This window comes from Hyperolius riggenbachi, chromosome 8, assembly GCF_040937935.1.
Source record: "Hyperolius riggenbachi isolate aHypRig1 chromosome 8, aHypRig1.pri, whole genome shotgun sequence".
NCBI lineage: Eukaryota > Metazoa > Chordata > Amphibia > Anura > Hyperoliidae > Hyperolius > Hyperolius riggenbachi.
Genome location: NC_090653.1, coordinates 250494537 through 250521305, shown reverse-complemented (window position 1 = coordinate 250521305; position 26769 = coordinate 250494537). Strand labels below are relative to the sequence as shown.

The 26769-nt window shown below is 47.0% G+C and overlaps 9 non-coding genes across 9 annotated transcripts; all 9 read left to right on the top strand.

Annotated features, from left to right (window-relative positions):
* The first annotated feature begins 4570 nt into the window (after positions 1–4570).
* Positions 4571–4656, top strand: TRNAR-UCU (transfer RNA arginine (anticodon UCU)). Its single transcript is given in 2 exon segments — positions 4571–4607; positions 4621–4656. It is a non-coding gene; the product is annotated as a tRNA-Arg (tRNA).
* An 895-nt stretch (positions 4657–5551) lies between these two features.
* TRNAR-UCU (transfer RNA arginine (anticodon UCU)) lies at positions 5552–5637 on the top strand. Its single transcript is given in 2 exon segments — positions 5552–5588; positions 5602–5637. It is a non-coding gene; the product is annotated as a tRNA-Arg (tRNA).
* Positions 5638–14081: 8444 nt separating this feature from the next.
* Positions 14082–14167, top strand: TRNAR-UCU (transfer RNA arginine (anticodon UCU)). The gene is given in 2 exon segments: positions 14082–14118; positions 14132–14167. It is a non-coding gene; the product is annotated as a tRNA-Arg (tRNA).
* An 895-nt stretch (positions 14168–15062) lies between these two features.
* On the top strand, positions 15063–15148 carry TRNAR-UCU (transfer RNA arginine (anticodon UCU)). Its single transcript is given in 2 exon segments — positions 15063–15099; positions 15113–15148. It is a non-coding gene; the product is annotated as a tRNA-Arg (tRNA).
* An 895-nt stretch (positions 15149–16043) lies between these two features.
* Positions 16044–16129, top strand: TRNAR-UCU (transfer RNA arginine (anticodon UCU)). Its single transcript is given in 2 exon segments — positions 16044–16080; positions 16094–16129. It is a non-coding gene; the product is annotated as a tRNA-Arg (tRNA).
* Positions 16130–17024: 895 nt separating this feature from the next.
* TRNAR-UCU (transfer RNA arginine (anticodon UCU)) lies at positions 17025–17110 on the top strand. Its single transcript is given in 2 exon segments — positions 17025–17061; positions 17075–17110. It is a non-coding gene; the product is annotated as a tRNA-Arg (tRNA).
* Positions 17111–24398: 7288 nt separating this feature from the next.
* On the top strand, positions 24399–24484 carry TRNAR-UCU (transfer RNA arginine (anticodon UCU)). Its single transcript is given in 2 exon segments — positions 24399–24435; positions 24449–24484. It is a non-coding gene; the product is annotated as a tRNA-Arg (tRNA).
* An 896-nt stretch (positions 24485–25380) lies between these two features.
* TRNAR-UCU (transfer RNA arginine (anticodon UCU)) lies at positions 25381–25466 on the top strand. The gene is given in 2 exon segments: positions 25381–25417; positions 25431–25466. It is a non-coding gene; the product is annotated as a tRNA-Arg (tRNA).
* An 894-nt stretch (positions 25467–26360) lies between these two features.
* TRNAR-UCU (transfer RNA arginine (anticodon UCU)) lies at positions 26361–26446 on the top strand. The gene is given in 2 exon segments: positions 26361–26397; positions 26411–26446. It is a non-coding gene; the product is annotated as a tRNA-Arg (tRNA).
* Positions 26447–26769: the final 323 nt, after the last annotated feature.

Sequence of the window (26769 nt, the reverse complement as noted above, 5' to 3'; positions counted from 1 at the left end):
TATATAGCATTGTGTGTACTGCCACTGTGCACCTTGCTCAGCCACGCTATATATAGCATTGTGTTTTCTGACACTCTGTGTACACGGCTTAGCCTGACTATATAGCATTGTGTGTACTGCCACTGTGCACCTCGCTCAGCCACGCTATATATAGCATTGTGTTTACTGCCACTCTGTGTACACCGCTCAGCCAGACTATATACCATTGTTTACTGACACTCTGTGTACACCGCTCAGCCAGACTATATAGCATTGTGTGTACTGCCACTGTGTACCTCGCTCAGCCACGCTATATATAGCATTGTTTACTGACACTCTGTGTACACGGCTCAGCCAGACTATATAGCATTGTGTGTACTGCCACTCTGTGTACACGGCTCAGCCAGACTATATAGCATTGTGTGTACTGCCACTCTGTGTACACGGCTCAGCCAGACTATATAGCATTGTGTGTACTGCCACTCTGTGTACACGGCTCAGCCAGACTATATAGCATTGTGTGTACTGCCACTCTGTGTACACCGCTCAGCCAGACTATATAGCATTGCGTACTCTGCCAGTCAGTGTGTATATTGCTGGGATCAGTAATACTCCACTCACCGCCAACCACTATATGAGCTCACCATGAGTTCCTCAGAGACCTCCGCTGTGAGCAGCACTCCCAACAACAGCAACAGCCAACGCCCCACGCAAGCTATAACATCCACCCCAGCAGCCAGTGGTCAGCAGCAGCCCTCTCCGGAGGAGAATGTTGTGTCCATCGGTCCGTCGCCAGAACGATTAATGAGGGCTGCCATTGAGGAGATGATGGGGCCTGATGTGGAGGAGGAGGTCTGGCTCAGGCCAGCATCCCAAGTTAATGTTGAGGACGATGAGGGGTCTGTGTCTGGGGATGTTGGGGTGGCAGAGGTGGTGGGTGGGTCAGACTCAGGAGAAGAGTTGTATGATGAGGATGCTGATCGGGACCATCTGTATGTGCCTCAGAGTCCGACCCCGGAAAACATGTTGTATCGTGTGTTTAGGTACTAAAATCTGCGTTCCCACTTCCCAGTACTGCCCGCAGTGCCCGGGTCCACAGATCCATATAATTTTTTGGGCAGCACTATCAAACTGTGGTACTATGAGTGAGTTGCCATGGTCCTTCTGTGCTGCCTGTCACACTCACCGTCTGTCTGCAGATGGATTGTTCAACACAGCTACGCCATCTGACATGTAGTCCTGGACCTTGACCATCTTCTCCAGGCGATTGGTGTTGGAGGACGTGGAACTGCCCGATTGCTGTTCTGTGGGCTGCTGCATGGGTGTCAGAAAATGTTCCCACTCCAAGGACCCTGCCAATACCATTCCCTTTTCGGCACTAGCAGCAGCTTGTGTTCTTTGCTGCCCTCCTGGTCCTCCTGGGTTTGCTGAAGTCAGTCTGTCGGCGTACAACTGGCTAGAGAAGGAGGAGGATGTCAATCTCCTCTCTAAAGTCTCCATCCTCAAGGGCCTGCTGGAATTGTTCCATTTTTTTACCTGTCTGACACTTTCTTCAATCAGTTTTTTAACATTGTGTTTGTATAAACTGGGTATAAACCCAGTAATTGGTGTTGTCCAGATTCCAGAATAATGAATAATTATGAATAGTGAATAATGCGCGGGCCGCGTTCAATGCAGTCTAGCATGAATTGAGCCATGTGTGCCAGAGAGTCCTGCCAGACTCCTCTGTCTTCATGTTCTTGTAAGCGTTGTGATTGCTGTGATGCACCATATTCGTCACCAGCATCACTTTCTTCCTCTTCTGCTGTCCTTTCCCGCTAAATTGTGGAAGTCCAACGTGCACCGCTCTGTCCCTCGGCAGTGGGGGCATCCAATTCCTGCTCCAACTCCAGCTGTTCCTCGTCCTGTTCTTTGTCATAGCTGGGACCAGCGTTTCCTGAGGCAGGTTGCCTGATGTTGGTATCATCACGCTGATCGTTTTCATCTTCAGAATCCCCCACTTGCATCATGCCAGCGGTTTCCATCTTCAACATTGATTTCTTCAGTAAACACAGCAGTGGTATTGTAATGCTGACTGTAGAGTTGTCACTGCTCAGTCACGCAACGTGGATTGCTCAAAATTTTGGAGGACTTGGCAGAGATCCAACATGGTGGCCCAATCAGATCCACAGAAGCTTGGTAGCTACTAGCTGCTGGAATGCGCCTCGGCACTGCGCAAAAGCGTGCTAGCATGTGCAGCGTAGAATTCCAGCGCGTAGGCAGGGACATCACCCAGCGAGCGATGGTGCGCTAGATTGAAGCGCTCCTGCATCTCTTGGTGAGTCCTTCAGAAGCGGTACTGGACTTTTAACAATGTTTGTTTTTTTTTCCTTCAACAGAAGATCTGCCACGTTGGAGTGAGGAGGACGCCGCCGACCCCGACACCAAGCTGAACCCCGGCGAACTCCAAGCAGAGGATCTTCAGGAACCCTCAAGGCTTTGAGCAAGCTGAGGAGGATCAGCAGTCCCGACGAGACCTCTCCTCATATGTGACTGAGTGCAGTGGAGCTCCCCAGAACAACCTCTCAGTTGTCACTTTGTCACTGGTCACTTTGTCACTTTGTCATTTTGTCACTTTGTCAGTTGTCACTTTGTCACTGGTCACTTTGTCACTTGTCACTTTGTCATTTTGTCACTTGTCACTTTGTCACTTGTCACTTCTCACTTTGTCACTTGTCACTTTGTCATTTTGTCACTTGTCACTTTGTCACTTGTCACTTCTCACTTTGTCACTTGTCACTTTGTCATTTTGTCACTTGTCACTTTGTCACTTGTCACTTTGTCATTTTGTCACTTTGTCATTTTGTCACTTTGTCACTTTGTCACTGGTCACTTTGTCACTTGTCACTTGGTCACTTGTCCAGATGATCTCGGTACACCTCCTGAGATTCAAATTCCTGCACACATTGCTCTGGGATTTGGGTGTGATGAATGATGCATCTAACTGGCCACCGGAGGCAATTAAGGCCTTCAAAACATTGAAAGAAGCTTTCTGTTCCGCCCCCATTTTGCGTCATGTTGAGTTGTTGACGTCATGTTCATCCTCGGCCTCACCTTGCATTTCAGTGCGAGGTGCATTTTCCACAGAAAAAGGTTGTGAATCCGGGCACAACATTTGTGGCTGTTCCATTGACCTTTCACAGGTAGAAGATTGTGGGGGTGGGAATAGCTCCTCCGAATAGCCCATTGTGTCCTGAAAACTACTCATTGCATTGCTTTGCGCACACATTTTTTTGTCCTCATGCAAGGCCTGAGTTGCACCTGAAAGCGTGGCCTTCTCCTCCTGCGCCTCCTCCTGTTCCATCACGTCTGCTGCTGCTGGGTTAGCGTTGACGCCCGGTCCCTGTTTATTGAACCTCTTATCTTTATTACATTTATGACTGCATGGCGGTAAAAAGCATGCTATCCGCACGCTTCTTGTCCTCATGCAAGGCCTGGGTTGTTGTGTCTCAAAAAGCATGGCCTTCTCCTCCTGCGCCTGCTCCTGTTCCATCACGTGTGCTGCTGCTGCTGCTGGGTTAGCGTTACCGGTCCCTTTTCCTGGAACCTCTTCTCTGTATTACATTTATGACTGCATGGCGACAAAAAGCATGTTACCTGTGCAAAGAAACATGACATTTTCCACATTTAAAAGACAGTTTTTCCTTTGAAACTTTACAATCAATTTTCTCAAAAACTATAAGCTCTTTTTCAAATATTTTTTTTCCTCTTGTACCCACTCCCAAGGTGCACATACCCTGCTAATTTGGGGTATGTAGCATGTAAGGAAGCTTTACAAAGCACGAAAGTTCGGGTCCCCATTGACTTCCATTATGTTCGGAGTTCGGCGCGAACACCCGAACATCGCGGCGATGTTCGGCGAACGTTCGCTAACCCGAACATCTAGGTGTTCGCCCAACACTAGTTTTCACTAATGATAAATCTAGCTTTGTTCCTAAATTTAAACAACAAGCCGCCCTTGAGATTCCATAGGGACATCATTGAAGAATATCCCATCAAGGGCTTCATTCCTAAAATGTATATCTTCTCCAGATGTAGTATGCAAAGCAAGCTGCACGAGCATTGTTGTGCAGCACAAAGGATATCACCTTGGACGTGCAAACAAATTCACATTTTGAAATGTGGAGCGTCTCAGTTCCTAAAGCATTCATGATGGGTTTTTTTTAATGAGTGGCACCAATTTCATTAAATGAAACAAAAGAAGTGGATTTGAGAGGTCAGATGTTGGTAAGTACAACCATCTCTGCTGCTGAGTATTGAAAGTTTAGCAGGTTACAGGTAGTAGACTCAGAAAGTTTTTGATTTTTCTTAGAAATCTAGAAGACGGGTTGTGATGATAGCTTGTTATGTAATGAAACAGGTGTTTGATGAGAGTGAGATGGGACTGCTGAAATAATCCAGAGTAACATTTGGGAGATAGCCAGATGCTGTACTCTTTCTTCTTATATAACAAAAAGGTAGCCTGCATACATCCTGAAATGCCACGAACAAATGGGTAAAAGCAGATATTTTTCATTTGAAGGTGCCTGGCAAAAACAGTCAGTGCAAGCTCGGCTCTGTGGCGCAATGGATAGCGCATTGGACTTCTAGTGAAATGTAGGCATTCAAAGGTTGTGGGTTCGAGTCCCACCAGAGTCGCATTTTAAACTGGAAACCGAAGCCGTGTTACCTAAAAGATGCTGAAAGTGCACCGAAGATGGCCCTCAAAAGTCCATCCCTGGAAACTTGTCTGCTGCAACACAGACTAAGCTCTTCATGGAAAGGAGTAAACAGTTCACCTTCACCAGCACAGTTTGTAACCACCTCATCAACTAATGACCCACAATTAATCAACTAAGAGAATGAGAGCGTGCCAAGTGTTGCCATCCATAACCAACAAACTTGGTTTTCGCTAATGATAAATCTAGCTTTGTTCCTAAATTTAAACAACAAGCCGCCCTTGAGATTCCATAGGGACATCATTGAAGAATATCCCATCAAGGGCTTCATTCCTAAAATGTATATCTTCTCCAGATGTAGTATGCAAAGCAAGCTGCACAAGCATTGTTGTGCAGCACAAAGGATATCACCTTGGACGTGCAAACAAATTCACATTTTGAAATGTGGAGCGTCTCAGTTCCTGAAGCATTCATGATGGGTTTTTTTTAATGAGTGGCACCAATTTCATTAAATGAAACAAAAGAAGTGGATTTGAGAGGTCAGATGTTGGTAAGTACAACCATCTCTGCTGCTGAGTATTGAAAGTTTAGCAGGTTACAGGTAGTAGACTCAGAAAGTTTTTGATTTTTCTTAGAAATCTAGAAGACGGGTTGTGATGATAGCTTGTTATGTAATGAAACAGGTGTTTGATGAGAGTGAGATGGGACTGCTGAAATAATCCAGAGTAACATTTGGGAGATAGCCAGATGCTGTACTCTTTCTTCTTATATAACAAAAAGGTAGCCTGCATACATCCTGAAATGCCACGAACAAATGGGTTAAAGCAGATATTTTTCATTTGAAGGTGCCTAGCAAAAACAACTAGTGCAAGCTCGGCTCTGTGGCGCAATGGATAGCGCATTGGACTTCTAGTGAAATGTAGGCATTCAAAGGTTGTGAGTTCAAGTCCCACCAGAGTCGCATTTTAAACTGGAGACCGAAGCCGTGTTACCTAAAAGATGCTGAAAGTGCACCGAAGATGGCCCTCAAAAGTCCATCCCTGGAAACTTGTCTGCTGCAACACAGACTAAGCTCTTCATGGAAAGGAGTAAACAGTTCACCTTCACCAGCACAGTTTGTAACCACCTCATCAACTAATGACCCACAATTAATCAACTAAGAGAATGAGAGCGTGCCAAGTGTTGCCATCCATAACCAACAAACTTGGTTTTCGCTAATGATAAATCTAGCTTTGTTCCTAAATTTAAACAACAAGCCGCCCTTGAGATTCCATAGGGACATCATTGAAGAATATCCCATCAAGGGCTTCATTCCTAAAATGTATATCTTCTCCAGATGTAGTATGCAAAGCAAGCTGCACAAGCATTGTTGTGCAGCACAAAGGATATCACCTTGGACGTGCAAACAAATTCACATTTTGAAATGTGGAGCGTCTCAGTTCCTGAAGCATTCATGATGGGTTTTTTTTAATGAGTGGCACCAATTTCATTAAATGAAACAAAAGAAGTGGATTTGAGAGGTCAGATGTTGGTAAGTACAACCATCTCTGCTGCTGAGTATTGAAAGTTTAGCAGGTTACAGGTAGTAGACTCAGAAAGTTTTTGATTTTTCTTAGAAATCTAGAAGACAGGTTGTGATGATAGCTTGTTATGTAATGAAACAGGTGTTTGATGAGAGTGAGATGGGACTGCTGAAATAATCCAGAGTAACATTTGGGAGATAGCCAGATGCTGTACTCTTTCTTCTTATATAACAAAAAGGTAGACTGCATACATCCTGAAATGCCACGAACAAATGGGTAAAAGCAGATATTTTTCATTTGAAGGTGCCTGGCAAAAACAATCAGTGCAAGCTCGGCATTGTGCCTAGTGTTGGGCGAACATCTAGATGTTCGGGTTCGGGCCGAACAGGCCGAACATGGCCGCGATGTTCGGGTGTTCGACCCGAACTCCGAACATAATGGAAGTCAATGGGGACCCGAACTTTTGTGGTTTGTAAAGCCTCCTTACATGCTACATACCCCAAATTTGCAGGGTATGTGCACCTTGGGAGTGGGTACAAGAGGAAAAAAAAATTAGCAAAAAGAGCTTATAGTTTTTGAGAAAATCGATTTTAAAGTTTCAAAGGGAAAACTGTCTTTTAAATGCGGGAAATGTCTGTTTTCTTTGCACAGGTAACATGTTTTTTGTCGGCATGCAGTCATAAATGTAATACATATAAGAGGTTCCAGGAAAAGGGACCGGTAACGCTAACCCAGCAGCAGCACACGTGATGGAACAGGAGGAGGGTGGCGCAGGAGGAGAAGAAGGCCACGCTTTGTGAGACACAACAACCCCGGCCTTGCATGAGGGCAAGAAGCGTGCGGATAGCAGGCTTTGTACCGCCATGCAGTCATAAATGTAATAAAGATAAGTGGTTCAATAAACAGGGACCACGCGGCAACGCTAACCCAGCAGCAGCAGACGTGATGGAACAGGAGCAGGCGCAGGAGGAGAAGGCCACGCTTTGTGAGACACAACAACCCAGGCCTTGCATGAGGGCAAGAAGCGTGCGGATAGCAGGCTTTGTACCGCCATGCAGTCATAAATGTAATAAAGATAAGTGGTTCAATAAACAGGGACCACGCGGCAACGCTAACCCAGCAGCAGCAGACGTGATGGAACAGGAGCAGGCGCAGGAGGAGAAGGCCACGCTTTGTGAGACACAACAACCCAGGCCTTGCATGAGGGCAAGAAGCGTGCGGATAGCAGGCTTTGTACGGCCATGCAGTCATAAATGTAATAAAGATAAGTGGTTCAATAAACAGGGACCACGCGGCAACGCTAACCCAGCAGCAGCAGACGTGATGGAACAGGAGGAGGCGCAGGAGGAGAAGGCCACGCTTTGTGAGACACAACAACCCAGGCCTTGCATGAGGGCAAGAAGCGTGCGGATAGCATGCTTTGTACCGCCATGCAGTCATAAATGTAATAAAGATAAGTGGTTCAATAAACAGGGACCACGCGGCAACGCTAACCCAGCAGCAGCAGACGTGATGGAACAGGAGCAGGCGCAGGAGGAGAAGGCCACGCTTTGTGAGACACAACAACCCAGGCCTTGCATGTGGACAAAAAGCGTGCGGATATAGCAGCAATGCTTTTTGCCGCCATGCAGTCATAAATGTAATACAGATGAGAGGTTCAATAAACAGGGCCCGGAAACGCAACACCATCCCAGATGTTCATTGGTCATGTTACTTGGTTGGGGTCCTGGAGTGTTGCGTAGTCATTTCCAATCCAGGATTGATTCATTTTAATTTGAGTCAGACGGTCTGCATTGTCTGTAGAGAGGCGGATACGCCGATCTGTGACGATGCCTCCGGCAGCACTGAAACAGCGTTCCGACATAACGCTGGCTGCCGGGCAAGCCAGCACCTCTATTGCGTACATTGCCAGTTCGTGCCAGGTGTCTAGCTTCGATACCCAATAGTTGAAGGGTGCAGATGGATGGTTCGACACAGCTACGCCATCTGACATGTAGTCCTTGACCATCTTCTCCAGGCGATCGGTGTTGGAGGTGGATCTGCACGCTTGCTGTTCAGTGGGCTGCGGCTGCATGGGTGTCAGAAAATTTTCCCACTCCAAGGACACTGCCGATACCATTCCCTTTTGGGTACTAGCTGCGGCTTGCGTTGTTTGCTGCCCTCCTGGTCGTCCTGGGTTTGCGGAAGTCAGTCTGTCTGCGTACAACTGGCTAGAGGAGGGGGAGGATGTCAATCTCCTCTCTAAAGTCTCCACAAGGGCCTGCTGGTATTCTTCCATTTTGACCTGTCTGACTCTTTCTTCAAGCAGTTTTGGAACATTGTGTTTGTACCGTGGATCCAGAAGGGTATAAACCCAGTAATTGGTGTTGTCCAGAATGCGCACAATGCGTGGGTCACGTTCAATGCAGTCTAGCATGAATTGAGCCATGTGTGCCAGAGTCCTACCAGAATCCTCATCATCCTCTTGTGAGCGTTGTGATAGTTGTTGTGATGCATCATAGTCGTCACCTTCCTCCTGGTCTGCTTCTGCTGACCATTCGCGTTGAATTGTTGAAGTCCAACGTGCACCGCTCTGGCCCTCGTCAGTGGTGGCATGAAATTCCTGCTCCAACTCCAGCTGTTCCTCCTCCTCTTCTTCGTCATAGCTGCTGGGGCCAGCGTTCCCTGAGGCGGATGGCCTGATGTTGGTACCATCACGCTGATCGTTTTCTCCTTCAGATTCCCCCAGTTGCATCATGACAGCTGTTTCCTTGATTTTTAACATCGACCTCTTCAGTAAACACAGCAGTGGTATGGTAATGCTGACTGAAGAGTTGTCACTGCTCACAAGCAACGTGGATTGCTCAAAATTTTGGAGGACTTGGCAGAGGTCCAACATGTTGGCCCAATCGGATCCACAGAAGCTTGGCAGCTGGCCGGATGCGCCTCGGTACTGCGCCGTCATGTACTGGACCACTGCACTCTTCTGCTCGCAAAAGCGGGCTAGCATGTGCAGCGTAGAATTCCAGCGCGTAGGGACATCACACAGCAAGCGATGGTGGGGGAGATTGAAGCGCTCCTGCATCTTGGCGAGTGCCCCCGAAGCAGTACTGGAATTTCTACAATGTTTGGACACTCGACGCACCTTCAACAGCAGATCGGGCACGCCTGGGTATGTCCTCAGGAACCGCTGAACTACTAGGTTCATCACGTGCGCCAGGCAAGGGATGTGTGTCAGCTTAGCCAACCTTAAAGCGCGAATGAGATTACTCCCATTATCACACACAACCATGCCCGGTTTCAGGTCCAGCGGTGCCAGCCACAAATCCGTCTGTTCCTTTATTCCCCTCCAAATTTCCTCCCCTGTGTGCTGCTTATCCCCAAGGCAGATTAGCTTCAGCAACGCTTGCTGACGCATGCCAACAGCTGTGCTGCACTGCTTCCACGATCCTACTGCTGCTGGGTTAGCGTTTCCGGATGAGGTACAGCTTTGAGATGCGTTGGAGGAGAAGGAGTCAGAGAGGTAGGTGCTGCTGTTATCCAGTGGGAGGGACGGCGGTGCAGCTGTTTGTGGCGTGGGCAACACCCGTGCCGTAGCAGGTGAGGAATCGCTGCCAGGCTCCACAAGGTTCACCCAGTGCGCGGTAAGGGAGATGTATCGACCCTGGCCGAACGCACTCGTCCAGGTGTCAGTGGTGAGGTGAACCTTGCAGGCAACGGCATTCTTCAAGCTTCGGGTTATTTTGCTGACCACGTGCTCATGCAACTCAGGCACTGCAGAGCGTGCAAAGTGGTAGCGGCTGGGAACCACGTAACGTGGGATGGCCACTGACATCATGCCCTTGAAGCTGTTTGTCTCCACCAATCGATATGGCAGCATTTCGCAGGCCAGAAGCTTGGCTATGCTGGCTGTTACTGCCACGGCCCGGGGGTCATTTGCTGGCAATTTCCTCTTGCGCTCAAACATCTCCGACACAGACAACTGAACCGTAGCGCTGCACACGGAAGGGCTGTTGGTTGTTGTGTTTGATGAACACTGGGAGACCTCAAGAGCACTACTCCGGAAAGTGACAGTGTCAGCGTCGTCTGATGTTTGTGAATGTTGTGAACCACGCAATGGCTGGGCTACTGCTGCTGCTGAGGCGGGTCTGGTGAACCCAAGGGAGGCAGTGTTGTTTCTGGTACCCTGTCCTGACGCGTTTGCCCAAAGAGTGGGATGTTTGGATAGCATGTGACGGCTCATGCTGGTGGTGGAGAGGTTGTTAATATTTTTCCCCCTGCTCAGGCGGGTCTTGCACACCTTGCAAATCGCCATGGTAACATCCTCAGTGCAGTCTTCAAAGAAAGCCCAGACTTTGGAGCACCTGCCTCCTTGCTGGCGATTTCTGTTTGCTCCTCTTTTGCCTCTCACTTGAACTTCCACGCTTGTGGTGCCTGAAATTGCGCGCCGCCTACCTTGTGGCACAAGGCGAACTCGTGCAGCAGTGTGTTCTTCAACAGACTCATCTGTGCTGCTGCTACGACGGCGATGTTCTCGTTCACAAACAAAATCTGGGTCTCTGTCCACATTGTCCATACCCTCCTCTTCCATCTCCTCAAACTCGTCATATGTCATTGTGGGCCACCGCCGTGGAGTAGAGCTCCCCACAACAACCTCTGCGCAGCACACTCCAACGTCGTCTTCCAGATCTTGTCGGCCGACCTCCTGCAATTGCAACCCCTCCTGCCCAAATTGCTCTGGGATTTGGGTTTCCGAGTCCTCTTCGGACTCGCCTCGTATTTCAGTGCGCGGTACATTTCCCACAGTTAACGGTTGTGAATCCAGGCACAACATTTCTGGCTGTTCCTCCATTGACCTTTGAAAGGTGGAAGTTTGTTGGGCTGGGAATAGCTCCTGCGAATACCCCATTGTGTCCTGAGGTAATTCATCGGACTGGTTATCTGGCAGTTGTGTGCGTGGTGTCGCTGCCGGTTGTGTCAGCTTTGTGCCCACTGGCTCCTTGTAACTGGCTGAGGACTCGGACCTCGTGCGTGATGTGCTGGTGCTGCTTAACCCACTGCTGGACGCTTGAGAGGTCATCCAAGTAATTATCTGGTCCTGTTCTTTTGGATTTGTGAGGGTTGTTGTCCTGGACAACATGGGTGGTATTGAGTGGGTTTTCTTGGGTGCTCCCCTGTGGCCTGTACGTGAACCGTCAGGGGAAACACCTCTTCCCTTGCCCCTCCCTCTTTCACCGGATTTCTTCCTCATTTCACTTATCCTTACAGTACACGCTGACTGGCAGCAGTACAGTGGCAGTACAGAAATGCTATACAGTACCACTATTCCCAGCAGCGACACAGAGCACAATGCTATACAGTGACGGGTGAGCGGTGTACCACTATTCCCAGCAGACACAGAACAGTGAACAGAATGCTATATAGTGTGGCTGAGCGAGCGGTGTACCACTATTCCCAGCAGACACAGAACAGTGAACAGAATGCTATATAGTGTGGCTGAACGAGCGGTGTACTACTGTTCCCAGCAGACACAGAACAGTACACAGAATGCTATATAGTGTGGCTGAACGAGCGGTGTACTACTGTTCCCAGCAGACACAGAACAGTACACAGAATGCTATATAGTGTGGCTGAACGAGCGGTGTACTACTGTTCCCAGCAGACACAGAACAGTGAACAGAATGCTATATAGTGTGGCTGAGCGAGCGGTGTACCACTATTCCCAGCAGACACAGAACAGTGAACAGAATGCTATATAGTGTGGCTGAGCGAGCGGTGTACCACTATTCCCAGCAGACACAGAACAGTAAACAGAATGCTATATAGTGTGGCTGAGCGAGCGGTGTACCACTATTCCCAGCAGACACAGAACAGTGAACAGAATGCTATATAGTGTGGCTGAGCGAGCGGTGTACCACTATTCCCAGCAGACACAGAACAGTGAACAGAATGCTATATAGTGTGGCTGAGCGAGCGGTGTACCACTATTCCCAGCAGACACAGAACAGTGAACAGAATGCTATATAGTGTGGCTGAGCGAGCGGTGTACCACTATTCCCAGCAGACACAGAACAGTGAACAGAATGCTATATAGTGTGGCTGAGCGAGCGGTGTACTACTGTTCCCAGCAGACACAGAACAGTACACAGAATGCTATATAGTGTGGCTGAACGAGCGGTGTACTACTGTTCCCAGCAGACACAGAACAGTACACAGAATGCTATATAGTGTGGCTGAACGAGCGGTGTACCACTATTCCAAGCAGACACAGAACAGTGAACAGAATGCTATATAGTGTGGCTGAGCGAGCGGTGTACCACTATTCCCAGCAGACACAGAGTGGCAGTAAACAGAATGCTATATAGTGTGGCTGAGCGAGGTACACAGAGTGGCAGTAAACAGAATGCTATATAGTGTGGCTGTGCAAGCGGTGTACTACTATTCCCAGCAGACACAGAGTGGCAGTAAACAGAATGCTATATAGTGTGGCTGAGCGAGGTACACAGAGTGGCAGTAAACAGAATGCTGAGCGAGCGGTGTACTACTATTCCCAGCAGCGACACACAATGACTGGGGGGGACCCTGGCTAGCGTGGCTGGAGCGCGAACTACCCTGCCTGCCTACCCAAAGCTAAACCCACAGACAAATGGCGGAGATATGACGTGGTTCGGGTATTTATTTACCCGAACCACGTGACAGTTCGGCCAATCAGAGCGCGTTCGGGTCCGAACCACGTGACCCGTTCGGCCAATCACAGCGCTAGCCGAACGTTCGGGGAACGTTCGGCCATGCGCTCTTAGTTCGGCCATATGGCCGAACGGTTTGGCCGAGCACCGTCAGGTGTTCGGCCGAACTCGAACATCACCCGAACAGGGTGATGTTCTGCAGAACCCGAACAGTGGCGAACACTGTTCGCCCAACACTAATTGTGCCGCAATGGATAGCGCATTGGACTTCTAGTGAAATGTAGGCATTCAAAGGTTGTGGGTTCGAGTCCCACCAGAGTCGCATTTTAAACTGGAAACCGAAGCCGTGTTACCTAAAAGATGCTGAAAGTGCACTGAAGATGGCCCTCAAAAGTCCATCCCTGGAAACTTGTCTGCTGCAACACAGACTAAGTTCTTCATAGAAAGGAGTAAACAGTTCACCTTCACCAGCACAGTTTGTAACCACCTCATCAACTAATGACACACAATTAATCAACTAAGAGAATGAAAGCGTGCCAAGTCTTGCCTTCCATAACCAACAAACTTGGTTTTCGCTAATGATAAATCTAGCTTTGTTCCTAAATTTAAACAACAAGCCGCCCTTGAGATTCCATAGGGACATCATTGAAGAATATCCCATCAAGGGCTTCATTCCTAAAATGTATATCTTCTCCAGATGTAGTATGCAAAGCAAGCTGCACGAGCATTGTTGTGCAGCACAAAGAATATCACCTTGGACGTGCAAACAAATTCACATTGTGAAATGTGGAGCGTCTCAGTTCCTGAAGCATTCATGATGGGTATTTTTTAATGAGTGGCACCAATTTCATTAAATGAAACAAAAGAAGTGGATTTGAGAGGTCAGATGTTGGTAAGTACAACCATCTCTGCTGCTGAGTATTGAAAGTTTAGCAGGTTACAGGTAGTAGACTCAGAAAGTTTTTGATTTTTCTTAGAAATCTAGAAGACGGGTTGTGATGATAGCTTGTTATATAATGAAACAGGTGTTTGATGAGAGTGAGATGGGACTGCTGAAATAATCCAGAGTAACATTTGGGAGATAGCCAGATGCTGTACTCTTTCTTCTTATATAACAAAAAGGTAGCCTGCATACATCCTGAAATGCCACGAACAAATGGGTAAAAGCAACTATTTTTCATTTGAAGGTGCCTGGCAAAAACAGTCAGTGCAAGCTCGGCTCTGTGGCGCAATGGATAGCGCATTGGACTTCTAGTGAAATGTAGGCATTCAAAGGTTGTGGGTTCGAGTCCCACCAGAGTTGCATTTTAAACTGGAAACCGAAGCCGTGTTACCTAAAAGATGCTGAAAGTGCACCGAAGATGGCCCTCAAAAGTCCATCCCTGGAAACTTGTCTGCTACAACACAGACTAAGCTCTTCATGGAAAGGAGTAAACAGTTCACCTTCACCAGCACAGTTTGTAACCACCTCATCAACTAATGACACACAATTAATCAACTAAGAGAATGAAAGCGTGCCAAGTCTTGCCTTCCATAACCAACAAACTTGGTTTTCGCTAATGATAAATCTAGCTTTGTTCCTAAATTTAAACAACAAGCCGGCCTTGAGATTCCATAGGGACATCATTGAAGAATATCCCATCAAGGGCTTCATTCCTAAAATGTATATCTTCTCCAGATGTAGTATGCAAAGCAAGCTGCACGAGCATTGTTGTGCAGCACAAAGGATATCACCTTGGACGTGCAAACAAATTCACATTTTGAAATGTGGAGCGTCTCAGTTCCTGAAGCATTCATGATGGGTTTTTTTTAATGAGTGGCACCAATTTCATTAAATGAAACAAAAGAAGTGGATTTGAGAGGACAGATGTTGGTAAGTACAACCATCTCTGCTGCTGAGTATTGAAAGTTTAGCAGGTTACAGGTAGTAGACTCAGGAAGTTTTTGATTTTTCTTAGAAATCTAGAAGACGGGTTGTGATGATAGCTTGTTATATAATGAAACAGGTGTTTGATGAGAGTGAGATGGGACTGCTGAAATAATCCAGAGTAACATTTGGGAGATAGCCAGATGCTGTACTCTTTCTTCTTATATAACAAAAAGGTAGCCTGCATACATCCTGAAATGCCACGAACAAATGGGTTAAAGCAGATATTTTTCATTTGAAGGTGCCTGGCAAAAACAACTAGTGCAAGCTCGGCTCTGTGGCGCAATGGATAGCGCATTGGACTTCTAGTGAAATGTAGGCATTCAAAGGTTGTGGGTTGAAGTCCCACCAGAGTCGCATTTTAAACTGCAAACCGAAGCCGTGTTACCTAAAAGATGCTGAAAGTGCACCGAAGATGGCCCTCAAAAGTCCATCCCTGGAAACTTGTCTGCTGCAACACAGACTAAGCTCTTCATGGAAAGGAGTAAACAGTTCACCTTCACCAGCACAGTTTGTAACCACCTCATCAACTAATGACCCACAATTAATCAACTAAGAGAATGATAGCGTGCCAAGTGTTGCCATCCATAATCAACAAACTTGGTTTTCGCTAATGATAAATCTAGCTTTGTTCCTAAATTTAAACAACAAGCCGCCCTTGAGATTTCATAGGGACATCATTGAAGAAAATCCCATCAAGGGCTTCATTCCTAAAATGTATATCTTCTCCAGATGTAGTATGCAAAGCAAGCTGCATGAGCATTGTTGTGCAGCACAAAGGATATCACCTTGGACGTGCAAACAAATTCACATTTTGAAATGTGGAGCGTCTCAGTTCCTGAAGCATTCATGATGTTTTTTTTTTAATGAGTGGCACCAATTTCATTAAATGAAACAAAAGAAGTGGATTTGAGAGGTCAGATGTTGGTAAGTACAACCATCTCTGCTGCTGAGTATTGAAAGTTTAGCAGGTTACAGGTAGTAGATTCAGAAAGTTTTTGATTTTTCTTAGAAATCTAGAAGACGGGTTGTGATGATAGCTTGTTATGTAATGAAACAGGTGTTTGATGAGAGTGAGATGGGACTGCTGAAATAATCCAGAGTAACATTTGGGAGATAGCCAGATGCTGTACTCTTTCTTCTTATATAACAAAAAGGTAGCCTGCATACATCCTGAAATGCCACGAACAAATGGGTAAAAGCAGATATTTTTCATTTGAAGGTGCCTGGCAAAAACAGTCAGTGCAAGCTCGGCTCTGTGGCGCAATGGATAGCGCATTGGACTTCTAGTGAAATGTAGGCATTCAAAGGTTGTGGGTTCGAGTCCCACCAGAGTTGCATTTTAAACTGGAAACCGAAGCCGTGTTACCTAAAAGATGCTGAAAGTGCACCGAAGATGGCCCTCAAAAGTCCATCCCTGGAAACTTGTCTGCTGCAACACAGACTAAGCTCTTCATGGAAAGGAGTAAACAGTTCACCTTCACCAGCACAGTTTGTAACCACCTCATCAACTAATGACCCACAATTAATCAACTAAGAGAATGAGAGCGTGCCAAGTGTTGCCATCCATAACCAACAAACTTGGTTTTCGCTAATGATAAATCTAGCTTTGTTCCTAAATTTAAACAACAAGCCGCCCTTGAGATTCCATAGGGACATCATTGAAGAATATCCCATCAAGGGCTTCATTCCTAAAATGTATATCTTTTCCAGATGTAGTATGCAAAGCAAGCTGCACGAGCATTGTTGTGCAGCACAAAGAATATCACCTTGGACGTGCAAACAAATTCACATTTTGAAATGTGGAGCGTCTCAGTTCCTGAAGCATTCATGATGGGTATTTTTTAATGAGTGGCACCAATTTCATTAAATGAAACAAAAGAAGTGGATTTGAGAGGTCAGATGTTGGTAAGTACAACCATCTCTGCTGCTGAGTATTGAAAGTTTAGCAGGTTACAGGTAGTAGACTCAGAAAGTTTTTGATTTTTCTTAGAAATCTAGAAGACGGGTTGTGATGATAGCTTGTTATGTAATGAAACAGGTGTTTGATGAGAGTGAGATGGGACTGCTGAAATAATCCAGAGTAACATTTGGGAGATAGCCAGATGCTGTACTCTTTCTTCTTATATAACAAAAAGGTAGCCTGCATACATCCTGAAATGCCACGAACAAATGGGTTAAAGCAGATATTTTTCATTTGAAGGTGCCTGGCAAAAACAACTAGTGCAAGCTCGGCTCTGTGGCGCAATGGATAGCGCATTGGACTTCTAGTGAAATGTAGGCATTCAAAGGTTGTGGGTTCAAGTCCCACCAGAGTCGCATTTTAAACTGCAAACCGAAGCCGTGTTACCTAAAAGATGCTGAAAGTGCACCGAAGATGGCCCTCAAAAGTCCATCCCTGGAAACTTGTCTGCTGCAACACAGACTAAGTTCTTCATAGAAAGGAGTAAACAGTTCACCTTCACCAGCACAGTTTGTAACCACCTCATCAACTAATGACACACAATTAATCAACTAAGAGAATGAAAGCGTGCCAAGTCTTGCCTTCCATAACCAACAAACTTGGTTTTCGCTAATGATAAATCTAGCTTTGTTCCTAAATTTAAACAACAAGCCGCCCTTGAGATTCCATAGGGACATCATTGAAGAATATCCCATCAAGGGCTTCATTCCTAAAATGTATATCTTCTCCAGATGTAGTATGCAAAGCAAGCTGCACGAGCATTGTTGTGCAGCACAAAGAATATCACCTTGGACGTGCAAACAAATTCACATTTTGAAATGTGGAGCGTCTCAGTTCCTGAAGCATTCATGATGGTTTTTTTTAATGAGTGGCACCAATTTCATTAAATGAAACAAAAGAAGTGGATTTGAGAGGTCAGATGTTGGTAAGTACAACCATCTCTGCTGCTGAGTATAGTGTTGGGCGAACATCTAGATGTTCGGGTTCGGGCCGAACAGGCCGAACATGTCCGCGATGTTCGGGTGTTCGACCCGAACTCCGAACATAATGGAAGTCAATGGGGACCCGAACTTTTGTGCTTTGTAAAGCCTCCTTACATGCTACATACCCCAAATTTACAGGGTATGTGCACCTTGGGAGTGGGTACAAGAGGAAAAAAAAATTTAGCAAAAAGAGCTTATAGTTTTTGAGAAAATCGATTTTAAAGTTTCAAAGGGAAAACTGTCTTTTAAATGCGGGAAATGTCTGTTTTCTTTGCACAGGTAACATGCTTTTTGTCGGCATGCAGTCATAAATGTAATACATATAAGAGGTTCCAGGAAAAGGGACCGGTAATGCTAACCCAGCAGCAGCACACGTGATGGAACAGGAGGAGGGTGGCGCAGGAGGAGAAGGCCACGCTTTGAGACACAACAACCCAGGCCTTGCATGAGGACAAGAAGCGTGCGGATAGCATGCTTTGTACCACCATGCAGTCATAAATGTAATAAAGATAAGTGGTTCAATAAACAGGGACCACGCGGCAACGCTAACCCAGCAGCAGCACACGTGATGGAACAGGAGGAGGCGCAGGAGGAGAAGGCCACGCTTTGTGAGACACAACAACCCAGGCCTTGCATGAGGACAAAAAGCGTGCGGAGAGCATGCTTTGTACCGCCATGTAGTCATAAATGTAATAAAGATAAGAGGTTCAATAAACAGGGACCACGCGGCAACGCTAACCCAGCAGCAGCAGCAGCAGCAGCAGCACACGTGATGGAACAGGAGGAGGCGCAGGAGGAGAAGGCCACGCTTTGTGAGACACAACAACCCAGGCCTTGCATGAGGACAAAAAGCGTGCGGATAGCATGCTTTGTACCGCCATGTAGTCATAAATGTAATAAAGATAAGAGGTTCCATAAACAGGGACCGGCAACGCTAACCCAGCAGCAGCAGCAGCAGCAGCACACGTGATGGAACAGGAGGAGGCGCAGGAGGAGAAGGCCACGCTTTGTGAGACACAACAACCCAGGCCTTGCATGAGGACAAAAAGCGTGCGGATAGCATGCTTTGTACCGCCATGTAGTCATAAATGTAATAAAGATAAGAGGTTCCATAAACAGGGACCACGCGGCAACGGTAACCCAGCAGCAGCAGCAGCAGCAGCAGCACACGTGATGGAACAGGAGGAGGCGCAGGAGGAGAAGGCCACGCTTTGTGAGACACAACAACCCAGGCCTTGCATGAGGACAAAAAGCGTGCGGATATAGCAGCAATGCTTTTTGCCGCCATGCAGTCATAAATGTAATACAGATGAGAGGTTCAATAAACAGGGACCGGAAACGCTAAACCATCCCAGATGTTCATCGGTCATGTTACTTGGTTGGGGTCCAGGAGTGTTGCGTAGTCGTTTCCAATCCAGGATTGATTCATTTTAATTTGAGTCAGACGGTCTGCATTTTCTGTGGAGAGGCGGATACGCCGATCTGTGATGATGCCTCCGGCAGCACTGAAACAGCGTTCCGACATAACGCTGGCTGCCGGGCAAGCCAGCACCTCTATTGCGTACATTGCCAGTTCGTGCCAGGTGTCTAGCTTCATGCCCGGTTTCAGGTCCAGCGGTGCCAGCCACAAATCCGTCTGTTCCTTTATTCCCCTCCAAATTTCCTCCCCTGTGTGCTGCTTATCCCCAAGGCAGATCAGCTTCAGCAACGCTTGCTGACGCATGCCAACAGCTGTGCTGCACTGCTTCCACGATCCTACTGCTGCTGGTGCTGGGTTAGCATTTCCGGATGAGGTACAGCTTTGAGATGCGTTGGAGGAGAAGGAGTCAGAGAGGTAGGTGCTGCTGTTGTTATCCAGCTGTTTGCGGCGTGGGCAACACCCGCGCCGTAGCAGGTGAGGAATCGCTGCCAGGCTCCACAAGGTTCACCCAGTGCGCGGTAAGGGAGATGTATCGACCCTGGCCGAACGCACTCGTCCAGGTGTCAGTGGTGAGGTGAACCTTGCAGGCAACGGCATTCTTCAAGCTTCGGGTTATTTAGCTGACCACGTGCTCATGCAACTCAGGCACTGCAGAGCGCGCAAAGTGGTAGCGGCTGGGAACAACGTAACGTGGGATGGCCACTGACATCATGCCCTTGAAGCTGTTTGTCTCCACCACTCGATATGGCAGCATTTCGCAGGCCAGAAGCTTGGCTATGCTGGCTGGCTGTTACTGCCACGGCCCGGGGGTCATTTGCTGGCAATTTCCTCTTGTGCTCAAACATCTCAGAGACAGACAACTCAACCGTAGCGCTGCACACCGAAGGGCTGTTGGTTGTTGTGTTTGATGAACACTGGGAGACCTCAAGAGCACTAGTCCGGAAAGTGACAGTGTCAGCATCGTCTGATGTTTGTGAATGTTGTGAACCACGCAATGGCTGGGCTACTGCTGCTGCTGAGGCGGGTCTGGTGGTGAGTCTGGTGAACCCAAGGGAGGCAGTGTTGCTGGTGGTACCCTGTCCTGCCGCGTTTGCCCACAGAGTGGGATGTTTGGATAGAATGTGGCGGCTCATGCTGGTGGTGGAGAGGTTGTTAATACTTTTCCCCCTGCTCAGGCGGGTCTTGCACACCTTGCAAATCGCCATGGTAACATCCTCAGTGCAGTCTTCAAAGAAAGCCCAGACTTTAACTGGCTGAGGACTCGGACCTCGTGCGTGATGTGCTGGTGCTGCTTAACCCACTGCTGGACGCTTGAGAGGTCATCCAAGTAATTATCTGGTCCTGTTCTTTTGGATCTGTGAGGGTTGTTGTCCTGGACAACATGGGCAGTATTGAGTGGGTTTTCTTGGGTGCTCCCCTGTGGCCTGTACGTGAACCGTCAGGGGAAACACCTCTTCCCTTGCCCCTCCCTCTTTCACCGGATTTCTTCCTCATTTCACTTATCCTTAAAGTACACGCTGACTGGCAGCAGTACAGTGGCAGTACAGAAATGCTATACAGTGGTGGGTGAGCGGTGTACCACTATTGTCAGCAGTGACACAGAGCACAATGCTATACAGTGGCGGGTGAGCGGTGTACTACTGTTCCCAGCAGACACAGAGTGGAAGTAAACACAATGCTATATAGTGTGGCTGAGCCGTGTACACAGAGTGGCATTAAACACAATGCTATATAGTCTGCTATATAGTCACCCCGAACAGGGTGATGTTCTGCAGAACCCGAACAGTGGCAAACACTGTTCGCCCAACACTACTGGGAGGGAACGCAGATTTTAGTACCTAAACACACGATACAACATGTTTTCCGGGGTCGGACTCTGAGGCACATACAGATGGTCCCGATCATCATCCTCATCATACAACTCTTCTCCTGAGTCTGACCCACCCACCACCTCTGCCACCCCAACATCCCCAGACACAGACCCCTCATCGTCCTCAACATTAACTTGGGATGCTGGCCTGAGCCAGACCTCCTCCTCCACATCAGGCCCCATCATCTCCTCAATGGCAGCCCTCATTAATCGCTCTGGCGACGGACTGATGGACACAACGTTCTCCTCCGGGGAGGGCTGCTGCTGACCACTGGCTGCTGGGGTGGATGTTATAGCTTGCGTGGGGCGTTGGCTGTTGCTGTTGTTGGGAGTGCTACTCACAGCGGAGGTCTCTGGGGAACTCATGTTGAGCTCATATAGTGGTTGACGGTGAGTGGAGTATTACTGATCCCAGCAATATACACACTGACTGGCAGAGTACGCAATGCTATATAGTGTGGCTGAGCGGTGTACACAGAGTGGCAGTAAACACAATGCTATATAGTCTGGCTGAGCGAGCGGTGTACTACTGTTCCCAGCAGAATCAGAGTGGCAGTAAACAATGGTATATAGTCTGGCTGAGCGGTGTACACACAATGCTATATAGTCTGCTATATAGTGTCAGTAAACAATGGTATATAGTCTGGCTGAGCGAGCGGTGTACTACTGTTCCCAGCAGAATCAGAGTGGCAGTAAACAATGGTATATAGTCTGGCTGAGCGGTGTACACAGAGTGTCAGTAAACAATGGTATATAGTCTGGCTGAGCGAGCGGTGTACTACTGTTCCCAGCAGAATCAGAGTGGCAGTAAACAATGGTATATAGTCTGGCTGAGCGGTGTACACAGAGTGTCAGTAAACAATGGTATATAGTCTGGCTGAGCGAGCGGTGTACTACTGTTCCCAGCAGAATCAGAGTGGCAGTAAACAATGGTATATAGTCTGGCTGAGCGGTGTACACAGAGTGTCAGTAAACAATGGTATATAGTCTGGCTGAGCGGTGTACACACAATGCTATATAGTCTGCTATATAGTGTCAGTAAACAATGGTATATAGTCTGGCTGAGCGAGCGGTGTACTACTGTTCCCAGCAGAATCAGAGTGGCAGTAAACAATGGTATATAGTCTGGCTGAGCGGTGTACACAGAGTGTCAGTAAACAATGGTATATAGTCTGGCTGAGCGAGCGGTGTACTACTGTTCCCAGCAGAATCAGAGTGGCAGTAAACAATGGTATATAGTCTGGCTGAGCGGTGTACACAGAGTGTCAGTAAACAATGGTATATAGTCTGGCTGAGCGGTGTACACACAATGCTATATAGTCTGCTATATAGTGTCAGTAAACAATGGTATATAGTCTGGCTGAGCGAGCGGTGTACTACTGTTCCCAGCAGAATCAGAGTGGCAGTAAACAATGGTATATAGTCTGGCTGAGCGGTGTACACAGAGTTTCAGTAAACAATGGTATATAGTCTGGCTGAGCGGTGTACACAGAGTGTCAGTAAACAATGGTATATAGTCTGGCTGAGCGGTGTACACAGAGTGGCAGTAAACACAATGCTATATAGTCTGGCTGAGCGAGCGGTGTACTACTGTTCCCAGCAGAATCAGAGTGGCAGTAAACAATGGTATATAGTCTGGCTGAGCGGTGTACACAGAGTGTCAGTAAACAATGGTATATAGTCTGGCTGAGCGGTGTACACAGAGTGTCAGTAAACAATGGTATATAGTCTGGCTGAGCGGTGTACACAGAGTGTCAGTAAACAATGGTATATAGTCTGGCTGAGCGGTGTACACAGAGTGGCAGTAAACACAATGCTATATACTCTGGCTGAGCGAGCGGTGTACTACTGTTCCCAGCAGACACAGAACAGTGAACAGAATGCTATATAGTGTGGCTGAGCGAGCGGTGTACCACTATTCCCAGCAGACACAGAACAGTGAACAGAATGCTATATAGTGTGGCTGAGCGGGCGGTGTACCACTATTCCCAGCAGACACAGAACAGTGAACAGAATGCTATATAGTGTGGATGAGCGAGCGGTGTACCACTATTCCCAGCAGACACAGAACAGTAAACAGAATGCTATATAGTGTGGCTGAGCGAGCGGTGTACCACTATTCCCAGCAGACACAGAACAGTGAACAGAATGCTATATAGTGTGGCTGAGCGAGCGGTGTACCACTATTCCCAGCAGACACAGAACAGTGCACAGAATGCTATATAGTGTGGCTGAGCGAGCGGTGTACCACTATTCCCAGCAGACACAGAACAGTAAACAGAATGCTATATAGTGTGGCTGAGCGAGCGGTGTACCACTATTCCCAGCAGACACAGAACAGTAAACAGAATGCTATATAGTGTGGCTGAGCGAGCGGTGGACCACTATTCCAAGCAGACACAGAACAGTGAACAGAATGCTATATAGTGTGGCTGAGCGAGCGGTGTACCACTATTCCCAGCAGACACAGAGTGGCAGTAAACAGAATGCTATATAGTGTGGCTGAGCGAGGTACACAGAGTGGCAGTAAACAGAATGCTATATAGTGTGGCTGAGCAAGCGGTGTACTACTATTCCCAGCAGACACAGAGTGGCAGTAAACAGAATGCTATATAGTGTGGCTGAGCGAGGTACACAGAGTGGCAGTAAACAGAATGCTATATAGTGTGGCTGAGCAAGCGGTGTACTACTGTTCCCAGCAGTGACACAATGACAGGGGGGACCCTGGCTAGCGTGGCTGGAGCGCGAACTACCCTGCCTGCCTACCCAAAGCTAAACCCACAGACAAATGGCGGAGATATGACGTGGTTCGGGTATTTATTTACCCGAACCACGTGACCGTTCGGCCAATCAGAGCGCGTTCGGGTCCGAACCACGTGACCCGTTCGGCCAATCACAGCGCTAGCCGAACGTTCGGGGAACGTTCGGCCATGCGCTCTTAGTTCGGCCATATGGCCGAACGGTTTGGCCGAGCACCGTCAGGTGTTCGGCCGAACTCGAACATCACCCGAACAGGGTGATGTTCTGCAGAACCCGAACAGTGGCGAACACTGTTCGCCCAACACTAGCTGAGTATTGAAAGTTTAGCAGGTTACAGGTAGTAGACTCAGAAAGTTTTTGATTTTTCTTAGAAATCTAGAAGACGGGTTGTGATGATAGCTTGTTATGTAATGAAACAGGTGTTTGATGAGAGTGAGATGGGACTGCTGAAATAATCCAGAGTAACATTTGGGAGATAGCCAGATGCTGTACTCTTTCTTCTTATATAACAAAAAGGTAGCCTGCATACATCCTGAAATGCCACGAACAAATGGGTAAAAGCAGATATTTTTCATTTGAAGGTGCCTGGCAAAAACAGTCAGTGCAAGCTCGGCTCTGTGGCGCAATGGATAGCGCATTGGACTTCTAGTGAAATGTAGGCATTCAAAGGTTGTGGGTTCGAGTCCCACCAGAGTTGCATTTTAAAACTGGAAACCGAAGCCGTGTTACCTAAAAGATGCTGAAAGTGCACCGAAGATGGCCCTCAAAAGTCCATCCCTGGAAACTTGTCTGCTGCAACACAGACTAAGCTCTTCATGGAAAGGAGTAAACAGTTCACCTTCACCAGCACAGTTTGTAACCACCTCATCAACTAATGACCCACAATTAATCAACTAAGAGAATGAGAGCGTGCCAAGTGTTGCCATCCATAACCAACAAACTTGGTTTTCGCTAATGATAAATCTAGCTTTGTTCCTAAATTTAAACAACAAGCCGCCCTTGAGATTCCATAGGGACATCATTGAAGAATATCCCATCAAGGGCTTCATTCCTAAAATGTATATCTTTTCCAGATGTAGTATGCAAAGCAAGCTGCACGAGCATTGTTGTGCAGCACAAAGAATATCACCTTGGACGTGCAAACAAATTCACATTTTGAAATGTGGAGCGTCTCAGTTCCTGAAGCATTCATGATGGGTATTTTTTAATGAGTGGCACCAATTTCATTAAATGAAACAAAAGAAGTGGATTTGAGAGGTCAGATGTTGGTAAGTACAACCATCTCTGCTGCTGAGTATTGAAAGTTTAGCAGGTTACAGGTAGTAGACTCAGAAAGTTTTTGATTTTTCTTAGAAATCTAGAAGACGGGTTGTGATGATAGCTTGTTATGTAATGAAACAGGTGTTTGATGAGAGTGAGATGGGACTGCTGAAATAATCCAGAGTAACATTTGGGAGATAGCCAGATGCTGTACTCTTTCTTCTTATATAACAAAAAGGTAGCCTGCATACATCCTGAAATGCCACGAACAAATGGGTAAAAGCAGATATTTTTCATTTGAAGGTGCCTGGCCAAAACAGTCAGTGCAAGCTCGGCTCTGTGGCGCAATGGATAGCGCATTGGACTTCTAGTGAAATGTAGGCATTCAAAGGTTGTGGGTTCGAGTCCCACCAGAGTCGCATTTTAAACTGGAAACCGAAGCCGTGTTACCTAAAAGATGCTGAAAGTGCACCGAAGATGGCCCTCAAAAGTCCATCCCTGGAAACTTGTCTGCTGCAACACAGACTAAGTTCTTCATAGAAAGGAGTAAACAGTTCACCTTCACCAGCACAGTTTGTAACCACCTCATCAACTAATGACACACAATTAATCAACTAAGAGAATGAAAGCGTGCCAAGTCTTGCCTTCCATAACCAACAAACTTGGTTTTCGCTAATGATAAATCTAGCTTTGTTCCTAAATTTAAACAACAAGCCGCCCTTGAGATTCCATAGGGACATCATTGAAGAATATCCCATCAAGGGCTTCATTCCTAAAATGTATATCTTCTCCAGATGTAGTATGCAAAGCAAGCTGCACGAGCATTGTTGTGCAGCACAAAGAATATCACCTTGGACGTGCAAACAAATTCACATTTTGAAATGTGGAGCGTCTCAGTTCCTGAAGCATTCATGATGGTTTTTTTTAATGAGTGGCACCAATTTCATTAAATGAAACAAAAGAAGTGGATTTGAGAGGTCAGATGTTGGTAAGTACAACCATCTCTGCTGCTGAGTATTGAAAGTTTAGCAGGTTACAGGTAGTAGACTCAGAAAGTTTTTGATTTTTCTTAGAAATCTAGAAGACGGGTTGTGATGATAGCTTGTTATGTAATGAAACAGGTGTTTGATGAGAGTGAGATGGGACTGCTAAAATAATCCAGAGTAACATTTGGGAGATAGCCAGATGCTGTACTCTTTCTTCTTATATAACAAAAAGGTAGCCTGCATACATCCTGAAATGCCACGAACAAATGGGTAAAAGCAGATATTTTTCATTTGAAGGTGCCTGGCAAAAACAGTCAGTGCAAGCTCGGCTCTGTGGCGCAATGGATAGCGCATTGGACTTCTAGTGAAATGTAGGCATTCAAAGGTTGTGGGTTCGAGTCCCACCAGAGTTGCATTTTAAACTGGAAACCGAAGCCGTGTTATCTAAAAGATGCTGAAAGTGCACCGAAGATGGCCCTCAAAAGTCCATCCCTGGAAACTTGTCTGCTGCAACACAGACTAAGCTCTTCATGGAAAGGAGTAAACAGTTCACCTTCACCAGCACAGTTTGTAACCACCTCATCAACTAATGACCCACAATTAATCAACTAAGAGAATGAGAGCGTGCCAAGTGTTGCCATCCATAACCAACAAACTTGGTTTTCGCTAATGATAAATCTAGCTTTGTTCCTAAATTTAAACAACAAGCCGCCCTTGAGATTCCATAGGGACATCA